The 20928-nt window shown below is 46.0% G+C and overlaps 1 pseudogene; it reads left to right on the top strand.

Moving 5' to 3' along the window:
- Positions 1 to 20928, top strand: part of LOC143389656 (teneurin-4-like) — a 648816-nt pseudogene that overhangs the window by 427482 nt on the left and 200406 nt on the right.

Consider the following 20928-nt stretch of genomic DNA (forward strand, 5'->3'; position numbering starts at 1 on the left):
TGTGCACTACTGTGCCCAGCTATATATCTATTTTTGCAGTACTGGGGAATGAACCCAAGAATACTCTACCATTGAGCTACTTCTCCAGCCCTTTCTATTTTTTTATTTTGAGACAGGATCTCACTAAGTTGCAGAAGCTGGCCTCAAATAATAATAATAATAATTAATAATAATATCCCTGGTATAATAATAATAATAATAATTATTATTATTATTATTATTATTATTATTATTATTATTATTATACCAGGGATTGAATGCAGGGGCACTCGACCACTGAGCCACATCCCCAGCCCTATTTTGTATTTTATTTAGAGACAGAGTCTCTCTGAGTTGCTTAGCACCTCGCTTTTGCTGAGGCTGGCTTTGAATTTGCGATCCTCCTGCCTCAGCCTCCCAAGCTACTGGGATTACAGGCATGCACCACAGAGCCCATCATGGCCTCAAACTTTTGATCCTTTTGTCTTAGCCTCCTCAGTCACTGGGAGAAATGGCCTGTGCCATTGTGCCCAGCCCTGTTTCTTTAAAGTAGTGGGAAACATACATTTTATTTTTTCTGAGCTTCTGTGTATTACATATGAAGAGCTCAAAAGTCATAGCACATTTTGGGAAGTGAAATTGATCCACATATGGAAGGTGTCCCCTTCTGACTCTGCCTGATTCACAACTACAGTGTTGGCACATTGAGCTTGTGGGGTCTAATGAAAGAAAATCAACATCCATTTGTGCCACTTTACTCCTGTAGAGTCATTTTTCCAAAAGCACATTTCTCAGAGGTGAGGCCCAACCAGCCCCCATCCCTCTCTTAATTAATATTGTTTCTGTTGGCTTCATTTAAAATTGTGCATGACTTTTCCCTACATGCCTCCTTTGCTCTCATCAGTTATAGAGTGGGATAATTGTCTGTCATCTTGTCCAGGACAGCTAATCAGGTCTCCGTTATTTCCAGTGTGTTTATTGAGTGGCACATGGCAGAAAGAAGCCAGTGGCTAATCAATGGTTCTGATTCTCTGCATGGACCACAGCCACCACTCCCTTGTCTTGGTGTTTATTTTCTCAATTAGAGGCAAAGCAGGACTTCCTACTTTGAGTCTCCAGGTTTTTCCAGGGGAAGGGAGATAGAAGACCAGAGGCCAGGGTGGTTTTCCTAACAGTGTGTGATGCAGAGGTGGGCCCAGCTCGCCTCTCCCACCTCATGAGCCCTGCTTGAATGCCTCCCCAATCCTCTACCTTCCCACAACCATTGCTCATGCTGCATGGAGTTGTGCTTTCTTTTCCTTTATACTTTATCACTCAAATAATAAATGTTCATCACAGAACAGTTAGCAAGTGAAGTAAGTAAGAAGAAAAGAAAGTCACCATATCTACCTCCAAAAGGTAAATGTTGTTAATGTGTACATATGTACTCACACCATTTTATACATATATCCATGTATATATATAACACAACGACATAAATGTTACATTGAATATATTTAACAGCATCTCCCCCAGTCCCCAGCCCTTTCATGCCTCTGCACCTTTGCAGGGACTCTGAGCTCTGCCAGAGTCACCCTTTAGTTGTGGGTGAAGACAATACCTTTATTTTATTTTTATGTGGGGCTGAGGACGGAACCCAGTGCCTCACACATGCTCGGCAAGCGCTCTACCGCTGAACCACAACCTCAGCCCCTCTTCCTCACTTTTGGATCTAGCCAAGCATTACTTATTCTTGATGCTCTACATGAAATGTTTGAGAAAGCTTCCCTTTGTGACCCCAGAGTCATGAAGGATGAATGGCAGCTGAGAGAAGTATCTGATATGGTGGATAACACAATCAGAACCCAGGGTCTTTATACTGACCTTAACTGGTGCACGGCATTAAACTAAAAGGTAGAGTTTAAGAGGGATTAGTGACAAATCTTCCAGGTAGAATCACAAGCTGACCAGCTTGGCCAGATGGAAAGACTGTGGGCTTTAAAGTCAGGTGGAGCTTCGTTCTTACCTCAGCTTTAATGCTCAGTGCCTGGGCAAGTTCCTTAACATCTCTGAACTTTGATTCCCCGCTCTATAACTTGGGATAAGAATCCAAGCTTCTCAAGGAGGTTGGGAAGAAGAATTGAGATATCATTTAAGAAGCACACAGCACAGAGCCTGGCATATAGAAGTCATACTGCAAAAGCGATTTCCCTTCTTTTCACGTATGTCTGCCTCCCGAGGTCAACCTGTGAAGAAGTCATTTGGAGTGTCCTTATTCACTAGAGGAGTTAAGAGAATGGAGGAGTTTTACCCCTTCTCATACTTTGCACACCATGTGTAGCCTGGTGTTCAAAGGGCATAAGTGACAGTCCATTGACCATAGCAAGTGGTTCATGGCACAGATGTTAGGGTCAGACGCACCCTATGCTCAAACTCCCACCTCATGCACATTAGCTGGGACTTAAACTTTAAACTTCGTGACCTCTGAAATGGAGAAAATAATAGTAATTTCCTGTTCTGATTATATATTACTGCATAACAAACTAGCCAGAACTTAGTGGCTTAGAAAACATCCATCCAATAATACTTCAATGGGCGAGTGGGGAGTTCAGGAAGGACCCAGCTGGCTCTTCCACTCCACATGGTGCTGAGGGTCAGCTGGGACCTGACACCTGCTGGGGGTAGAGAGCTGCACTCACCAGGACCCCTCTCCCTCTGACAATCTCAGGACTTCTCCTAAGCAGGACAGTTGTACTTCATTTTTCTGTGACTCAGGATTTCAAGGTAGCAGGACAAAAGCCATTGATCCTCCAAAAGACTTGGTCTGGAACTGGCAAAGCATCACCTCCACCATAGTTTGTTGGTCAAAGCAGTCATGGACCAGGCAGCTTCAAGGGGAGTGGAAACAGACTTCGCATCTCAATGGGAGAAGTGTCAAAGAATTGACAGTCACCTTTAATCCACAACACCTTTGTAAGGCTGTTGTATTAATAACATATTAACGACAGAAAATGTAGTACTCATTATTCAGTTAATACGAGTGCCCCCTATGAACTAACAGACTCTTACAGTAGGATAAGTGCTGTGGTCGAGGTGAGTGTAGGGTGTGTGCTGCGTTCTCATTGCTTGGGATTCCCAGCACAGTACTCAGTGCTGGCCATAAGAGGGAAGGTGCTTGATAAATATTAACACACAGGTAAAATGAATGAGTGATGGAACAAATAATTATAAATATAGGTAACTTAAGCTTGAGTTGGGATAAGGGCTGGCTTCCCAGTGACCCTGATGCTGTGCGACAGGTTTGAAGAGCAAGCAGGGGTCCTCCAGGTGGAGGACCAGAAGGCCCGAGAGAGGCCTGGAAGCTGAGTGAGCAGGCCTTATGTGAGACAGTTGTCCTAAATAGCTTTTGCTAAGCACCACCAGAAGGAGAGCCTCCTGGTACCAGAGAAAAATAGTCACAGCCCCTTCCCTAATTGTCAAACTGAGCCCATGTTGAGAGGCTAAAGTAAATAGCTAGGCAAGTAAAGTAACAGCTGGTAGGATGACCAGGAGGGATTACATTTATGTTGGCAGAAAAATAAAGGCTAGCAGAAGGATGGAGGAGACAGAGGGCTTCTGTAGGGGTGTTCCATGCTCCGTGCCCATTGCACCTCTTGTGATCCCCAAGGTAGCTTGGGGCCCCCGGGGAGGACCTGGCTTACTCATGCTTCCTAGAGCTGGGGTGAGATGCTGCTTTAAGCCACACAGATGACTCTGTGATCCATTCTTCAGAGGGCCATGTGTTCAGGGTCCCCCAAACCCTGATCCACTTCTTTCTCACTGTGCAGCATCAGATGCTTAATTGATTTCTCTGGGACTGTCTGATTAATAACCCATCAGGCTCCTGTCAGATGAAGGAGAAGTCAGAGCAGAAGGCTTGCCAGACCTCTGCCACGGCTCAGCTGATCTCAGGCCTGGTTTGGGAGCCTGGGGCCCATTTTGTGGTCACACTGCATTTTTGGAACAGCCTTTCCACCCTCAGAATGGGGATACCTAATGGCCTTTGGGCCAGCCTGGGGGTGGGTCCCAGAATGGCTCACAGTGCCTTCTCATGGGCCAAAGCAACCCTTGAGCATTGCTGAGTTAGAATGGACAGCCTCCCCTGTCATTCAGTCACAAACATGCTTAAAACACAGAGCATTGCCATTTAAGAAGCTCATGAGCTGTGGAGGGAGGCAGACATGCCACATAGTGTTCTGACAGAATGCACACGCTCAGCGGGGGGCCAGGTGTGGTTCCCTCTGCTTGGGAGCATCAAGTAGCCATCAACAAACCCTCATAGAATCCTTACTGAGTACAGTATTCCCACTTTACCCTTTTATCATCACAAGTCCCCCATAGGTCATCTCTTCAGGTCCCCACAACCATCTCCAGATTTAGTAGTAGGGCTCATGGGACTCATGGACAGCCAGATCAAGGGTCCACTTTATTAAGTGAAAGGATACAAAGCAACAGCAGCAAAAGAATGGAGCATGAGGTGAAGTCCACAGACATCAAACCAGGTGCAAATCCATAGTCCTCAGTCCTCAATAGGGTGGCAACACGTGAAATGCTGCCAATCAGGGAGCTCTTTAGTTTCTCGGTGCCCAGGGTTTTTACTAGGGGCTGGTCTGTGGGCCCTCTGCCTGGAAAATTCCAGAATCCCAGAAGGAAGGCAGGTATTCAGCATTAACCATGTTATTTTTGCAGGTTGTTTAGGCAGGGTGAGCCAGCTGCTCCAGTCAGGGCATAGTGGGAACACTCCTGAAACCTCAGTTTCCAGATTCCAGCCAAGAGCCCTCCTGATAGCAGCCCTTCTTGCATGTTAACTCTTTTCCACATAAGTAGGTTGTCTTATTAGCATTCCCATTATAGATGAAGGATCTCAAAGGCAGAAGACTGAGTTACTTGCCTAAAGTCCACAGCCAGCAAATAATAGGGACAGGGTACCCAGGCCGGGTGGCTCAGAGCCCTTGCAACCCACTGATGCCCAAAGCCAACTTCCTAATTACTGAAAGTAGCTTATAAAGGCATCCACAGGTAGGAGTTTGCAGGGGAAAATGGAATTCTGAGTTGAGGAATTGAGCAAAAAAGCCGAGAGCTGGGAGAGAATGTGGCATTTTGGAGAGGTGGCAAATAGTTGGGTGAAGTAGGAGCACAGGTGGTCTCATGAGGATGTCAGCAAAGGAGATGGACATTGCAGGACCTGAGTCACATGAAAGGAAGTTGCACTTTTCCCTGTGGCCATGGGGGCGGGAGTGGTAGAAGTGGGGGTGAGTAGCTAGCTATCAGCATCTTTTAAGTTCAAAAGTGGAATTATGGGATGGGCTTTTGGAAGGATCTCCCAGTGCACTTTTTGTTTCTTCCTTTATTTGTTCAAATGCCAGCTCCAAAACTGACTGTGGTCTTGATCGAGTCATTGACCCCCTGCACACCGTGGGGTCTCAGACAGGTTTGAATCCTGCCTGTCCTACCTCACTGGGGGATGGTGAGATTCAGATGCAGTGGTAGCTGTCCCAGAATCTTGTGGGCAGGAACACAGTCCAGGACAGCACGCTCATTGTGTAGAGACGGGCTGTTGAACAGGGACGTCTCGGGGGATGGCTGCCTCTGCGGTTCCTGGGCACTTCTTTCCTGAAGCCATTTCTGCCCTTGCGAATAAGCTCAACCTGCCCTGGGTCACAGACAGGCCTGGAAGTTCCTGCTTCAGGCAGCTCAGGGATTAGTTCAGGCATAAAGTGGACCCAGTCTCCTCCCCACTCTGAGAAGGGTTCCAAGAACAGAACAGCACCTGAGTGTAAGAGCTGGTGACCTCTTTCTTGAAGGTGCTGTACGTCAGATATTTGGTTTGAGTCCCATCTCTGCCTTTCCTTGCCAAATGACCCTGGGCAGTCACTTCATCTGCCTGAGCCTCAGTTTCCATATCTGTCAGAGAGGTAGTAACACCCATCAAAGTGAAGGTCAAATGAATTAGGTGTCCATTCCTGAGAGCCCCTAGTAGTAGTGAGCAGGAGACCATGCAGGACCCTGACCCGGGAGGGCTCAACAGCTTAGGCTCCCAAGGAGGAATTCTCACAGCCATTGTTTCTTAGAAGAACTTGGCACACAGAATGTTGCAGGGTAGTAGGAGCAGGGTGGTGGTCAGGTAACTTAGGGAATGTCCTTAAGCTGGCAGCCAGGACACTGGGTTTTCACTTCAGCTTCAGTGCTATCTTGCTGTGTGTACAGGAGTAGGGTATATGTGTCTCTGGGGCTCGGTTTCCTCATCAGTTAAATGAGCACAAATAATTTGGCCCAGAACTAAGTTTTACAAGTAGAGAAAAAGACTATCTTAGGTAGTAGTAACATTCTGAACATCCATCGTTTACAGCAAGTGCACAAATCCCCCCCAGATTCCCAAGGGATCTAAATAATTTATATCCAAGCTAGTATGTTTGTAAAGCTCTTTCAGGAGGTTTGGCACCCTATTGCTGTAGAAATTCTTTATTATGTTGCACTGCTTCTTCCCTGATCCTAACAGACCTGTACTTTTAGAAGACAACTGCCAACATTGCCAGCTCTCTCCCTTTTTAGAAATAAGTTTCTTTCTAAAATATAAAAGTTTAAAAAACATGCAATTCAGGCACTTGACAATCCCTGCCTTTAACATTTTGATCTTCATCCTTTTGTTTATCTCTGAAAACATACTTACTTATTTATTTGTGACTGAGACACAGACCTGACTCTGAGAGCACAGTGTGTCCTGGTGACCCTAGCCAAACTCCCAGGTGTTTTGGGGAGTGGCCTGTGCAGCCAGCCCCAGTCCCAGGGAGGCAGCAGAACTCTTCCTCTGAGCAGGGATGGTTGGGGCTGCTCATGCTGGGCTGTGGGGCTGCAGAGAGATGGAAACTCCCTCTGGAAGTGCAGGGAATAGAAGAAATAAAAATAAATGCCACCTGCTGCTATCTTCAATTAAGCACATGGTCCATGTACCCCGAATTCAGCAACACTCCACACAGATTTATTTAGTCCCTATGTGCCAGGCATTCCTCTAAGACTCCGAGCACATAGTAGTGAACAAGACAGATAAGAGTCCTGCCTCGTGGAAATTGAATTGCATTAGGAAGAAACACAATTAGCAGATAAACATATATACGTTTATGGCTTCCCCATCATCACTCCCTGGCCCCTGTGCAGTTTTATTATTCATAGGGCTTAACAGTGTTGGGGGGAGGGGCAAGCAGAGAGGAGAGAGAAGAAGGCAGTGCTAGGGCCAGGAGTGGTTGGGAAGTGAGTAGGAGCTGCTCTAGCAGGGTGAGAAGGTCCTAGTTGAGGAGGAAGGAGGTGGCCCACGCAGGCCATTGCAGAAGGATGATTCTGGCAGATGAACACAAAGGCTTAGCTTGTTTTAGAAATGCAAGAGGGCAGTGTATCTGTAGTCTAGAATAGGAGGTTTGAAAAGTGGAGGAAAGCTAAAATCTCGCAAGATCTTGTGGGCCCTGGGAAGGACTAGAGAGGGTTGAGGACAGAGAAGTTATCCAAATTACACTTGAGGGTCTAACATGTGAGAAGTTATCCCCTTTCGGGGATGCTTAGAGAATCCCCTTACCTGCTGAGAGCAGGTGAAGGATGGACCTGGGACCTGAACCCAGATGGTCTGGCCCTGAGCTTGTATGCCTCCCCTGGGCCCCAGGCCTTCCCTCAGCAGGACTGCCTGGCTCGGGGTAGCAATGAAGTCACTCTGAGGGACTTGCCCACCCCCATAGCTCCTCCTAGGCACTGAGGGATGGCTCAGGGGGCCTTGAACACCACCAGAACACCTGCTGCCCAGCCTGCCATGCTCCATGACTCACCTTAAGGGGAGGTTGCCATGGCCACTGCAGTATTCATTTTGGTCTTTGAGGCCAGTCGGGGGGTCAGCAGTCACAGGATGTACTGAATGAGGCAGGGTTATGAAGCAGAGAGGACCTGAGTGCTGGGCTCCAGCAAACCCAGGAGCCAGTGTCAGCTTATTGATATGACCTTTAAAACATTACTTGTCAGCCTTGCCCTACCAGCCTACAAAGCAGAGGTAACAGTACTGACTTGTAGGGTTGTTGTGAGGAATCAAATTTAAATCAGACAGTTGTAGAGTTCCTAGAAGAATGAATAAAATATGGTGGATACAGGATAAATAGCAGCTATCATATTTAGCATTAGCACTTTTATTATATTTTTGTAACCCTTAATAAGTCATCCAACATTAACCCAGTTGATGCTCATAGCAAACTTGGTGAGCTTAGTATTACAATCCTTATTTAACAACAGGGAAGGAAGGTTTAGGAAATTTAAGATTCTTACCCAAAGTCACACAGCAAGAAGGCAGCATAAAAGATTCTTGGATCTGGGTATGCTGTTTTCAGGCCTGGGCAGAGTCAGAAGGAAGGTCCGCCTCTCAGGACTGGGCCCACAGTTGACTTTTTGCAGCCAGTTCTTCCCTGGGGTGCATGTGGCAAGCTGAAGCTCTGCTGGCTTGTTAGAGGTGATTCACTTCAGGGTCATATAGTGTGGTGGGAACCTTCCTGAAAACAGCAGAAGACAGAAGACAGAGCACCCGAGTGTGACAGATGTCACTTAGCAGGCCTGGTTGGGATCAAAAAAGGGCCAGTGAGGCTATCATCATTCATGCTATGCTGCCCTTAGTCAGGGGGGTGATGAGCCCCCCTGTGTCTTCCATGGGGAGCCACCCTTGCCAATCAGCCATCTCTCAGGAGCCCACACAGCTAAAGGACAGTGACACTTCCCCATGGTCAGCATCCACCTGGAGGCTGGGGAGAATACAGATTCTCAGTCCCCACCCATTGACTCTGAGGCCCTGGAGGTGGGCAGTGCCTGCCCAGCTCTCCAGATGGTCCTGCTGGTCACTCAAGTCTGAGCATCATTGCTTCAGAGATGATAGCCCAATGCTTGGCTTTCTTGTTTCTTTACACAAGTCAAATGAATGTCTCCCATTAAAACAGATGTAGGTCATTGAATCGGGGATTAAGTGCAGGGGTTAGATCTAGATTCACCTGAGCTCACATTCCTGCTTCCAGCCTTGCTCACTAGTGACCTTGGGCAGGGCCATTACCATTCCCATCTCAGGCTCCTCAGATGTAGGATGGGAAAGCACTGCCTTCCTCACATAGCTTATTTTGAAGATTTGAGAGCAGGGGTGTAACGTGCCTAGGTCAGTGCTAGACTCATGTCAGTCCTCTTCAGGGACAGCTGTGATTCGATGCACACAGCTGCCATTCAGGTTTGTATATAGAATTGTCCCCCTGATTGCTGTGAGCCAGGCGGACCCCTTGCACATGTGGCTTGCACACTGACCCCATCGCCTGGAAACCATGTCCCGCTGGTCTCACACACAGCTGCACCGAACAGTCACTATGTGTGTTTCTCTACTCTCCCCCTTCATCGATGCATGACTCATTGCTTCATTCATGTCTCCATGTGTGCGTAGAAACCTAGGCAAGCAGCCATTCCTAGGGACATTGCAGGACAACCTCATTGAGATGGACATTCTCAGCGCCTCCCGCCATGATGGGGCTTACGTTGACTGGTAGGTGACATCCCCATGCTCCTTCTCTCTGTGTGTGCTCTCCTTGTGGCTCCTGCACTTGCATGCATACCCTGAGACCTTTCCCTGGGATCTCCTTGGGGAAACAATGCCATGTCACATGCCCATCCCCAATTCCATGTTCAACTTGCAGCAGTTTGTCCTTGGAATCCCCTGTCCTCCAGCATATTAACAGTAGTCTTGTTAATATGCCGTTCTCCCGCATCTCATTGGCTGCCTCCACCATTCTGAAAACCATCTCACCTAACAATCTTTATGCAGTACAGGCCATGTATTATATGCATCTGGCCCTAAGTGTGTATTCTGTGGCCTGAGGCATCTTGAACCCCAAGAGGGATGGGTTCCCACCACGACTAGGGTATGCAGTACATCGAAAGCACTACATTTCTCAGGCTGTATGCAAGTCCTCCTTGGCCATGGTTAAAGCCAGGCTGGGAAAGATCTCTGGACACCTAGTTTGGCTACAACCATGTACTTTGACCATGCCCCGCTGCCCTCAGGACTGCAGTGAGGCTGTAGGATACAGTCACCCATCTGCCTCCCACCCAGCTTTCACGTTGGGGCTCAGAAGGCATCCGCCTGGCTTCCAAGCAGATTGCTTTGAAGGCATTCTTAACAGCCACTAGCAGACTCTTGGCCACAGGCAGAACTTAGTGGTGGTTTTTTGGCTTCCAGCCCAACTAAACCCCTTTAAAAAAGTAGGATATTCCAGTCCTTAACCAATGTACACTGATAATGCAAGTATTGGAAGAAGAAGAAAAAATTTAGATCCCGTATTCAGCGCCTCAGGAACAGACAGGATTTTAGACACTTTCCAAGTTACTTCAATAATTTCAAAGAACAGATAGTTAATTCCGCAAGCTACTCTAAGCACCATCGATTCCCAGGAAAAAGACCTCCGTGCCAGCCTGGGTTGAGTGGGTAACAATTTCTGCCCTGGCTTCGGTGGGGTTGTCATAGGTAGGGCTGTCCCATTCGTGGTCCCTGGAAACCTGTCTTCGTGCCCGTTCTGTGATCCGGTTTGTGACTCTCCTCTTCCTGTCCCTGCCATCTTCTCTGTGGTGACTCTCTCTCTCTCCAGGCCCTCTACATGCTTCTCCTGTGGCTTCTGTCCTGCAGGTCGAGCAGGGCACCTCGTCAGCTAGCAGACCCTGACGCCCTCTGGCCTCTCTTCATCCATAGGCACTTTCTCTTCAAGCCTGGAGGCACCTCCCCACTCTTCTGCACCACATCTCCAGGGTACCCACTGACGTCCAGCACCGTATACTCACCCCCACCCCACCCCCTGCCCCGCAGCACCTTCGCCCGGCCAGCCTTCAACCTCAAGAAGCCCTCCAAGTACTGCAACTGGAAGTGCGCAGCCCTGAGTGCCATCGTCATCTTGGCCACACTGGTCATCCTGCTGGCATACTTTGTGGGTAAGTGCATCCTCATCCCAGCTCCCCATGGCTCCCCTTTGGCCCAGAGGGCAGCAACCAAGGTGCCTGTGGGCACAGAAGCCTCCTCACCAGCACAGCCGTCACAATACACAGGATGAGCAGCCTTGGGGTGCTGAGCTAGCCTGCATCCCAAACCATCAGGCTCAGCTCTTTGGGACCCTCCTCCCCTCCCCTCTGCACTTAGACCAGGAAGAAAGCTGAGCATCTGTCCCGTATGTGCTGAATGCCTATCACAGATGCATAGACAACACTAAGATCAGCTTCTGAGGTGATGGTCTGTGGCATGAGTGTCATAGATTGGAGTTACTGAAAAATAAATGGCAAACGGAGAGACTGGAGAGAAAGCAACAGGTGGCTATAGTGAGGAGTAACAAAGGGGTAGAGCACCCCAGCATTGGAGGGAAACTGCCAGGGAAGCCTGTCAGCTGGGAAGGGTCTGGCATGGTCATCTGAGGGTGTCAGAGGGACCAAGATTAGAGCTGAACCAGGGTGAGGAGCCCAGAGAAATCCCAACTGAGGAGCCATGGGTGCCAGTGAGCAGACTGAAGGAAGCACAGAGACGTGGAGCCACACTGGCTTCCTGCTGCTTACCCCTTCCCAGGGCATGGACATGATGTCAGAAACTCCTCCTGATCTACTATCTTGGTCTTGCTCCCAGACAAGCTCCCAATCTGCATTCTTTTGATATATTTCTATCACAGTCTGGTTTCCAGCTTCTGACCCTCTCTTTGGTCTTCTCCCAGGAAAAGATTAATCTGAAGAGATCTGTGGGCGTCGAGTAGAGTCTCCATCTCTATGTAACCCAGCCAATTAGTAAAGGCCTTTCTAGCCTTCAGGTTCCATAATTCTAAGACCTAAGGTCAGGCCAGCTCAAGAAGCCCTTGAACCCAGACTAAGGAATTCAGGGACAATTCTGTAAACAAATGTTTTTTTTTTTCCTAACATATGCCAATAAGTAGAAATAGAACTAACTGGCAGAGGCCAAAGGAAGACAGAGTGCCATCCACTGTGAAAAAGAACCCGTAACAATCAAAGTCATTGTGAGTGAAAAGCGGGGCTTGGCTTGAGAGGTAGACAGTGCTGGCACTGAGAGTTCTGGAGAAATGGCTTGAACATGGATAGGGTCTTGGTAAGGATGTAAGCTCCAGGGTCACTTCTCCTCAAGATTTTTGAATTTCATAAAAACCAGTAAAGAGAAAGATGATAGTCCAGCAAATAGGGAAATCTTATATCTCACACTATAATAAGCCTCATTGGGTATGACAGGACTCTTTTTCCTCTTTTAAAGATAGGCTCACAGAAATGCATGGCTCCAAGGCAGGATGGCATACATGTTTAATCTTTTCTTCTACCTAATTGATTAGTTGTTATTACCTAGAACGTTGTGTTGGGAAGGATTCTGAGGTTATATTCAGATTCAAAAAGAGCGTCTGTGATTGATCAGTGATATCTGTCACAGTTGCAGGAGTAGAGAATATAGATGACTTACCACTTATTTGTCATTCCTGCTATGGGTCATTAGATAAAAGGAACAGCTAGACTGGGAGAGGTCAGGGCCACTCAGGCTCTCTTAGAGGGTGCATCATTTTTGTAGCCTGGATCACTGGTAAAGGTTGTGGATTTAATGAACCATCACCAGCATCATTAGAAGTATGTCGCCACCACCTCAACCCCTGACATAGCCCTCCCATGCTTTTGTGATATTATTTTTTTCCTAAATGAGTAGACTATTAAAGGCACTGTCACTGTTCAAGACCAAATAGTTTGCAACATATAGACAGCAATATTTTGCATTGAAGCCTTGAGATTTATACCAAATAGCTGCTTTAATCAGCTTTTGCATTGCTGTGACCCAAATACCTGACAAGAACAATTTAGAGGAGGAAAAGTTTATTTTTTTTTCTCATGATATCAGAAGTTTCAGTCCATAGACAGCTGATTCCAAAGCTCTGGGCCAAGGATGAGGCAGAACATCCTGAGGGAAGGGTATAGCAAAGGGAAGATGGTCCCCTCATGGTAGCCAGGAAGAGAGAGAGAGAGAGAGAGAGAGAGAGAGAGAGAGAGAGAGAGAGAGAGAGAGAAAGAGAGAGAGTGTGTGTGTGTGTGTGTGTGTGTGTGTGTGTAGGGCCACAGGGCAGATGAACCCCTCCAGGGCATGTCCCCAGTGACCTACCTCCTCCAACCATACCCCACCTGCTTACTATTACTATTCAGTCTATTCAAGCTAGGGTGGACTGATTGGGTTACAGCTCTCATAATCTAATCATTTTCTCTGAATATTACTGCATTAACTGGAACTTTTTGAGGAGATCTCATATTCAAACCATAACAGTAGCTAATTTTAGGGAGGAGGAGAAAATTTTTATAGCTAAGAAAACTATTTTTCATTCCATGGGCTTCTTCTTCCATTTTATAAGAATACTTGGTCGATCTTCAGCTAAATAAAAACGACAGGGCTACTTATGGGAAGTAGTGAACTCCCTGTCGTAGGAAAGGTACAAGTGAGCTCAATGCCCACTTAGCAAGCATAGGATTCAGGCATTGAGAGAATTTTTACTAAGTGACCATTAATTTCCTTTCCAACATTAACAGTCTTTGAGTCTTTAATGATTTTGTGAATCTTACTTTTCATTCAGCAAGCCATACCTGCTTTGAGCCAGGCACTATGCTAAGTGCTGGGATTCAAGGTAAGGTTGATAGCTTAAAAGAGGAGATAGTCGTGTTAGCAGGTAAATTAAGAATGACTGATGGACACAGCAGTTCAGAGGCTGTGGGAGCAACAATCCCCAGCCAGGAGGGCTGGGGAGAGCTTCTTGGGAAAGGTGATGATGTATGTATGGAATCTTAAAGTAGGAGTTTGCAGAAGTAGACATGCAGGAGGGTATTTTAAATCAAGAGAACATGCAGAGACTTGAAATAGGACCATGCCGCAGAAAGGGTTCTTGAAGCGCTTCAGGACTGGGGTACCCCTTGGAGCTAATATACAAATGTTTTGTCAGATTTATGAAGATCACTTTGAAGTCCAGCTGAGCACCTTATTGGATGGGCAGTTGGGGAGTCATTGAAGGGTCATAAGCACAGTAGGGCATAGCCAGATTTTTATTTTACAAAGATAAGTGTAGAGGAATGAAGGGGCAGAAGGCAGAGCTCTTAGTCAGAAATAGCCAATGGCTTCAGCAAAGACAGTGACAGTGTAGGCATAGAGAGGAGGGGGTAGACATATCTAAGGTCACTTTCGGAGAATTTGTGTCCTAAGTTAGGAGTAGTCAGTTCATTATATCCTTCTGATAAAGTTGTATCTATGTAGAAATCTTAAGACAGGACTCGAGTGATCACACCCAGGGATTAGGTCAAAGAAGCAAACCTGGGCAGGTGCAGTGGTGCATGTCTGTAATTCCAGCGACTTGGGAGGCTGAGGCAGGAGGATCATGAGTTCAAAATCACCTCAGCAACTTAGCGAGGCCCTAAGCAACTCAGAGAGACCCTGTCTTTAAATAAAGTATAAAAGTAGGGCTGGGGATGTGGCTCAGTGGTTAAGTGCCCCTGGATTCAATCCCCAGTGCCAAAAAGGAAAAAAAAAAGAGGCAAGCCTGGGTGTTCCCTTTGCTACCAGGAGACACAGCAAGGACTTGGGGAAGCACCTGGCCCTAGTGCCTAACAGCCCTGGATTCCTTTCCCCGTTCTACCACCAGGCAGCTGCTCTGCCCCCCTCCACACCCCTCCTCTGGGGACCTCACTGCTCTGCCTGAGTTCTGATCTCCTCATCTGGAAAACATGCATGACCACAAATGTAGGAGGAAGCATGAGAGGCTGCAGTGAGTTTCTGTAGGTGAATGCATTGCAGGTGTGCTGCCAACCACCCTTCCTCCAAGGGTGGGGTGGTGGCAGCCTGCATGCCGGTTCCCTCCAGCTGCTGGGCCAAAGAACCAGCGACTTGTTGCTTGGCCATAATTACAGGCTGTGATGACTAACTTATAAGGAACTATCAATTATTAAAAATCAAATTAATTGTCTCAGCCAAGCACAAATATCCTTTACAAAGACTCTTTTCCAGCAGACCAACTGATCTAATCAACAGGCAAAAGCACAGATATTTAATTAGATTTTTGATGAAAAATTGTGTTTAATTTCAAGTATAATCAATTATTAATTACTGTAATGAGTGAATCTGACTGGGTTTACTAATTAACTCATTTAAAAATTATGAATAACCTTTTCATTTGTAATTATTTTATACATCCTATCAAGTTCTAGATAAGAATCACATCACACCCCCAGAATAGGGGGAGTCAGAAACAGAGAGTCCAAAAGAATCTTTCTTCTGCTGGTATCTGCCCAGGGCTGCCATATCTGGATGGTAATCCTGACAGATCCATTTGACATTCAGTTTCTTTATTGGGAAGTTTCTTGAGAAATGAGCAGCCAGTGACCTTTCAATTGCAGAGCTATTTACTGGTATTTTCATGGGAAAAATAGAGAAATCAGAGTGAGCACTTCCCACCCACAAAGGCAGCAGGATGAGGGTCTTGCCATCTCCTCCCTTCCTACCCTGAGTTACTTGGCTCACCTGGCCTGGGGTGGGAGTCTGGGGAGGACCCTCTGGCAGTTGTGGGATCTCTTCAGGTAGAAAATGTACATTTTTGCTCCAAAGGACACCTGTCCTCTTGTTAAGCGAGGCAGCTATTGAGGATGAGTTTCCTCCTTTCATTTGCTGCTTCTCCCTGTTCCAATTTTCTGGCCCTTGTTGGTCTCCACTTAAGTGCCCTTGCTTTTCCTTTCCTGAAGAGATCTGTTCACAGAACAACATGGCAGAGAGTAATAAGTGGAGAAGACAAGTTTTAGGTCAACATGTGAAACTTGTGTAGCCATTGTAATAATGCTTTATTTTACAGAACATTATTGTTTTAAAAACATTTTCCAGGTGCTAAGGATGTGTTGTAGAGTAGTAAGAATAATCTTGGTCCCTTGTTATCATTTGACTTTGTGTGCTGTTCACCTGCCTCTCTCTGTTCTAAGGAGAACAGCTTATGCTGTCTCACTGAAATCTCCTAACAACCGCACAATTTACAGATGAGGACCCCGAGACCCAGTAAACTAAAGTAACTTACCAATGTCACTTGGTAAATGTTAGGAATGTGACCTTCCCAACCCAAATGCCCTGGCTCTTGAACTGGTGCTTTTGAAATGTACTTTCTCTTTTGAGCTCACAATCTTAACCCTTATGCTACAATCTACCTGTTTTAATATTTGGTTCTTTGAATTTTTACTGTGTGCCTAGCATTGGGCCACACCCATGATATGTATCATCTCTCTGGACCCTCACACTGATTCTGTGAAATGAGTATTATTTTTTGTAGTTTCAAGACCAGATGATAAAGAATCAAAAGACTTCACATCATGTCCTGGCTCTATCCCCTGCCCACTGTGTAAACTCGGGCAACATTTCTTAACTTCTCTGAACATCACTTTCCACTTTTCAGATGGTTCTTATAACGCGAGCGACTGGGATGATATCCCATCTTACAGATGGGGAAACCAGAGTAGCATCCTGGTTGAGAGTTTAGGTTCTGTAATTAGCAGCCTGCTTTCACATCTCAGCTCCATTATTTTCAGGCTTTGAGATATTACATTGAGTTTATGCGATATTTCCAACCTTATTTTATCCTTCTGTAAAATAAGGTTGGAAACATCACATAAACTTATTTTATCCTTCGGTAAAATAAGGATAATAATAGTGATTGTTGTGAGATAATTTATATAAAGTACCTAGCCCACTGCCTGGCACAGAATTAACACCTGTGAAAGTTAGGTATTATTATCAGCAGCAATGATATTAGTATTATTGTATCACATGTCAGAGCATGAGGAGCTTCTGGGTGAGAATTTGGATCAGGACTGTCTTGCATCTGGGAACTTCCCAGACTGAGTTAGTCACAAGAGCAGGTGACAGAGCAACCAGGGGACCTGTCAGGAACCATCTGTAGAGATGTCTGGCTGTTCCAGGGGAGGAGATGCAAGGGTTGGCACCTACAAAGCACCTCACATCGTTTCTTCTACTAGCACAAAAGTTCAATTTGCCTCATTGACAGTAGTTGCCTCTATCCAGATGAAACTGACAGTTTCCCTCCTGTTCCAAAGACTACAAGAGGTGAACACTGAGTGCCATGGAAAAACCTTGAATTAATATTTTGAGGACTCTTCAAGCACCTGTCTGGTCAGATAGGCCTTTGGAATAGGAGCCAAAAAAGACTTGCTAATAATATAAAAACCAGGAGTGGATTACTGAAGGAGTGGATTACAGAGGCCCCAGGATCCTCTGAGATGCTGGTTCTTCCATCAACAGACTAGGCCAGTCTGTGAGATAGGGGTGTCACTCCCTGTGATTTCTCCAAAGCATGGTACTCTCACTGGGAGAGAAGATAGGACTCAGAGTTGGATAGACTGGGTGGAAATCCTAGCCCTACCCTCTCCAGAAATAACCTTTTGAGCCTTGGTTTCTTCAAAGTAGGAAGAATAATAAAACCACCTTCACAAGGTTGTTGTACAGGTTATATAATATGATGTTGAAAATCACTGGGTGGGTGTAATAAAGGAGCTGTCCCTTGATGATGGCCTTGGAAGATTATCATTACTGCTTCTCATAAGTAGACCTCGGTTATTTCAACCTGAAATGTGACAGGAGTAGATGATTCCATCTGGGTCTTCCCAGTCTAGGGTTCCCTGCCTGTGGGAAATTGTACCAGGACATGGTGGAGTCAAAAAGAGGGCTGCAGCAGAGTCTATGTACCTCCACTGGAACATTGTAACATGCTCAGAAGCAATGAGGAATCCTTTTTTAAGTTAAGTCACATTTTTACCTTTACCAGAAATTGATTATGGATTGTAAAACATAAAATAAAATCAGAATGCTTGCTTCAAGTGGTGATTGTGTAAGTTGTAAGTGAGAATGTTGCTAAACTTAATTGCTGTTCTTCAAAGGGCAGCTACTGGAAAGCTTTGCTTGGTGGAATATTATTGCAATTCTTCATCTGGTAGAACCTGGGTCATCCAGTTCTTGAGGCTATATGGGAAATGTCTGTAGAGGGGAAACTTGGGCATGAACTATAATTTGCAAAGAATTGTGCAGGGTCTCCCAAGGTCTCTGTCATTTCCCTCAGCATAGGGGATATCAGCATGGCAGCAATCCAGTTAGAAGGGTATTAGACTTCCCATCCTCTTAGGGGCCCATCACTCACTCCCCCATCTCCTAACATCTTGCTCTCTGCTGCATGCTTGTGCCCTTGACAAAGCTGCATACAAGGTAGCCATCCTCAATAAGGCTTGGTTAAATAGAAGGCCTTGCATGATGGCTAAGTTCACCAAGGGTAGACTAGGCAGAACAACAGTATGGGCAGAAGCATGGTGGGAGAAATGTCCATTTTATGTCCCGAGGCTTGGTAAAGTTGAAATGGATATGAGATGAATAGAAAAATAATTAGAACTAGAAGCTAGAGTGGCTATGAACTCCACACAACACTCACTCACTCATCCCCATCCGGTTCAGCTCATGCAATGTCAGGATCTCAGATGTCATTTGCTTCATAAGCAAAGGCCTGTTGCACTTTGGGCCTGGGTGCTATTAGTGAGCAATAAGGCTCATTTTCTCTCCTTTCTCATCGACTTCACATCAGGCCTTTTGGACAGAAGCCATAGATTTAGCTTTATAGCCCAAAGAATAGGAAACGGAGATGATTGAACTTGGTCTTTTAGGAGGAAGAAAAAGTGATAAAGATACAAGAGCCTGCATTAACATTTTCTCCAAGATTGATTCCTTCACACTGCTCCATAGGAATTGCTAATAGCAAGATTATATATAGGTTGTACTCTTTTTAACAGACCCCAGACAAATATCTCCCAATGTCCCAAAAGGAGCCATGCAGGGGAAGTCAGACTTACTCTGGGGGCTTCAGAGGGCAAAGCCAGGCTGGAAGGGTAAATATAGTAGAAGGCCAAAGCAGATTCTGGGGGAGCAAGCTTCTCTGTCTAGAGAACTTCCCATGTGAAGAGGCCTATCTTGGGGAGCCCATGTCTGGAGTGAGAGGTGGGGGTAAGTGCCTAGACTCTATAGACCTGTGGTCTCAACTATTCATCCCTCTTCTGCTACTGGGCAAGAACTTATTGTCCTTAAGCTCTAGGATCTTCATCTGTAAGATAGGAATAAAAATGAACAAACAAAGGGCTATATGAAATTATGAGTCATTTGACATGTTTCAGCTCAGCATGAAAGAAAATTTTCCAGTTTGCAGAGATGCCCTGTGATAGAACAGTTTCAAAGTGATCTTGGCAATGGAATTACTAGGCAGGAGGTTGTTAGATTTGCTTGTTTATTTGTGTGTTTGATTGTTCATTTGTTTTTAATGTGAGAAGAATGTAATAGAAATACTAATGACAAGGGTGAAGGCTTTGTGTTAAGGAGCAGCACAACCCCAGGCTACTGATACCAGGGTACTATTGCTACCCCGGGCAGCCTTCTACCAGGACCTGGGGAGGCTACCACCAAACAGTGCTGTTCCTACAAGGTAGGAACAGTAGAGGAAAGGTAATGATGGAGTCAGAGATAGTTATCTTCTACCCTCTCATCTCCTCCCATTGGTAGAACCCAACCAGTAGCTGGAGCCCAGGGGAACCCACCTATCCAGGGCATGTAGATAAGCTCGCAAGGCCCAGAGCAGGGCTGAGAAGGACGGAGAGGGTGTCTGAGAGTAGATGGTCGACGTCAGCTCCCCAGTTTTTAGAATACCTTCTTCTACATTGTGCAGGGCTCTGCCTGTACCCCAAGGCCTAACACTAGGGAGGGCCTAACACATGGCCCCTCACCTCCACAGTACTCAGTCACCAGGCCCAGACCTCTTGCTTTTAAAATCAGATTTATTGAGATATGATGTTCAGACAGAAAATAAGACATTGTGAAGTTCTGTTAATTCTGACAAAGAGATTGAGCTGTGTGACCAGCACCACAATCAAAATGCAGAGTGTTTCCATCACTCCAGAAAGTTCTTTCTGCCCTTTGTGGTCAGTTCCTACTCCTCATTCTGAGCCTCTGGAAACCACTTACCCTTTCCCTGTCTGGGTAGTTTCTGACTACTGTTTTTGAGAAGTGAAGTCAAAGAAGTGATTTGTTTACTGGATTCAGAATCAGGAATTGCCTAAAATTATGTCTAAACTCTTAAGATAAATTTAAGTATTTTTGGTGAATTTTTAAGATATAATTTAGAGTTTAAGACATTAGAGTAAGCAGTGGATGCGTTCTAGGATTTTCTCTGTGTCCTATGGGACTTCCTGCAGGATGGTGAATGCAGCCCCAGTGCAGTGGTGTGAATGCATAGCTGGGTGTCCCTCTGCCCTTCATGGGCCACTTCTTCATGCAGGCATTTCTAAGCTCCTTCTTGTCAGACTGAGCAGCCCCATGACACTTACCTTCGTATCCCTCCCATTCCCTTCCTTCACTATTTCAGATAGTGCTTCTGTGAGCCTCTTTGTGCTGTGGCTGTCTTCTTCTTTTGGAAGGAGCGCCCCAAGTGAGATCCCTGGGCCATGCATTGTAAATGGTTCAAAGCTCTTGTTACCACCAGTGTCTTCATAGGACTGAATTCCAAACCCAGCCAGATATCCAATACCCCTACAATCTTGCCTGATTTTGGGTTGACCAATTTAGTGGATGGGAAATGATAGGTACAAGTGGCTCGGGGACCTAAAGAGGATAAAGGATCTTCAATTTGAAGGGAGACGCCTGCTCTCTGTCACCCCCTTCTCCTAATCAGTTCAGTTCTCCTCCCCACCTGGTTTCTTCTTTCTTCCTCCCTGTCTTCCTTTTTCCCTTCCTTCCTTCCTTCCATCTGTACTGGAGATTGGATCCAGTGCCTCATACAGGCTAGGCAAGCACTCTACCACTGA

Source organism: Callospermophilus lateralis, unplaced genomic scaffold (assembly GCF_048772815.1).
Source record: "Callospermophilus lateralis isolate mCalLat2 unplaced genomic scaffold, mCalLat2.hap1 Scaffold_169, whole genome shotgun sequence".
NCBI lineage: Eukaryota > Metazoa > Chordata > Mammalia > Rodentia > Sciuridae > Callospermophilus > Callospermophilus lateralis.